This window comes from Neovison vison, chromosome 7 (assembly GCF_020171115.1).
Source record: "Neovison vison isolate M4711 chromosome 7, ASM_NN_V1, whole genome shotgun sequence".
NCBI classification, from domain to species: Eukaryota; Metazoa; Chordata; class Mammalia; order Carnivora; family Mustelidae; genus Neogale; species Neogale vison.
Window position 1 is genome coordinate 131,334,749 of NC_058097.1, and position 2,218 is coordinate 131,336,966.

Sequence of the window (2,218 nt, forward strand, 5' to 3'; positions counted from 1 at the left end):
ACCTGAGGCCCAGAGAGGGGAGAGGTTTCCCTAGCCCATGTCACCAAGGGGAGCTGGCCTTGGCATCTCCCTCCTGTGGCTCTGAGGCCACTGCACTTCCTCCTGATTCTGCAGTGTTTGGCCCAGGTAGCTTTCTGGTGTTGGTTGTTTTCCAGGGAAGATTCACCATGGGCTCTGAAACGAGCTCCACGTGCCCGGGCGAGCTGCTCTTGGCCTTGGCCATCACAGCTGTCGTCACCAAAGTCCTACCGTGCCTTCCCTGTGGGCAGGTGCTGGAGCCGGCCAAGATCACAGATATGGTCTGGTTTTTCCACGGCTTCCTTGGAGCTGGACTCTTGGGAAGAATGAGGCTTAGCTACCTTGCCTCCTCCAAGTCACCAAACAATCATCTCATCTTGGGCCCACTTTCCCTGGGCCCCCAAATGTGGCTAGCTCTCTCCCTCTGTTCCCCGCAACACACGACACACAGACACTCAGCACACAGTACTGCCAGCATGTATTTCTGTGCTCCCCCTTGGGGCTGTGAGCCTCTCAAGGACACAGCCCAGTCTCATTCACCTTTGCCTTCTAAGCCCCTACCCGGCAAAGTGCTGCCTTTGACTAGAGTTTAATATGAGCTTGTTAACTGCATGAGCGATACACTATAAAAAGCACAATAACCGACTACTTGTCAGGTTCATCAGGTTTCAACCTCCCATCGAGGCTTCCCTAGGCAAAATTATGGGGTTGGTCACCTTTTCCTGTAAAAAAGACAGATAGTAAATATCTCCAGCTTTGCAGGCTGTGTGGTCCCTTGTTTCAACTACTCACCTCTGCCACCAAAGGGCAAAAGCAGCCACAAACAGTACATAAGCAGGTGGGTGTGACCATTGTTCCAATAAAACTTTATTCATAAAGACAGGTAATCTGATGAATTTAGCCCACCACCTTCAGGTGCGGAGTAGGCACACAGGCATACATGGGGCAGGAAGAACCCACGAGAAAAGATGATCATCTCCCTTCCTATTTCTTTTTTTTTTTTTTGTCCTACATTTATGTTTATTAAAAACTGACATAAACAAACAAAACCTGTACAAAAAATATCCCCAATCATGTATCACTTTGAAATAGTAATCTTGAGAGACATTATCGCCTAGGACCCCCTCTTCCTCTACCCCGACCACATCCTCTTCCTCTTCCTCTTCCTCGGCCTCGGCCTCTTTCTGCAACAGCTTCCCTTTTCTTAGATTTCACCTTTGGTTCAACATCCACAAGTAGTGTATCCAGAGGTAAGCTGTCTGGTAGGATAAAATATCGAATGTTATTTCCTCGAATACTGTGTTTCCAGCTGTACTGGTTCTCTATTCTTCAAAGTCATTTTCACAGCTTTAAGATGGGTATTCATGCTGACATCTACACCTGTGATTGTTCCATGGACCTGTGTTCCATTCTTTAATTCGATGGTTACAGTTTCGTGACTCAATTTCATCAAAAATCTTACGAGCTTCATCCTAGCGGCGCCGTCACTGTTTCGGTGGGATCGGGAACAAAACCCGACTACCCAGGTCTGAAAGACTAGGAGTATGAATGGCCGGAAACCTCCCTTCCTATTTCTTGTCCCCACACAGTAGTATACACAGTGACCATCTGTTCCCCTGCCCCTCTCCACCCCATACTGGCAGAGGCTGGGCCATCTTGCCCAGACGAGCATTTAAATCAGCAATACCTGGGCAAAGCTTTTCTCTGTCTCAGCTCAGAGCCCTTCCTGAGAGGCAACACAGATCTCCCCGAGTCTCGGTAAAAGTGCAAGAACGTGAAAGGAGAACACACTCAGGGCGCCCGGCCCATACCAGGTAGCCAGTTACGTGTCCTCTTTCCTGGCGCAGGGTGCCAGCTCCTCCGCCGACCAGCACCAGCCCAGCACCTTCTCCTGCCTGGCGCACCTTGCTGACTCCCACAGGACATCCGTCCCCTCCCCCATCAAACAACTGCACAACTCCCATTGGCCTCGCTCTCCTCCCCTGCAGGCTATCTCGAAACATTAGCGCCCGCCTTCTCTCAAGATGGTAAAGAGAAAATGCTGAAATTGCTGAAGGGTGTCGAGTCAAGGGGCGGGAGGGAATTTCAGTTCCATAATAGCAGGATATCTGAACTTGATTGGGAGAGGGTGGCCCGGAGGGAAAACATTGCCCAGTCCTCATGAAAGCAGAGTGCAGCCTGACTCGGTCCCTCTTTCTAC

At 50.2% G+C, this 2,218-nt stretch overlaps 1 pseudogene; it reads right to left on the reverse strand.

Moving 5' to 3' along the window:
• Window positions 1–1,024: 1,024 nt before the first annotated feature.
• Window positions 1,025–1,559, reverse strand: LOC122914063 (annotated as a pseudogene).
• Window positions 1,560–2,218: the final 659 nt, after the last annotated feature.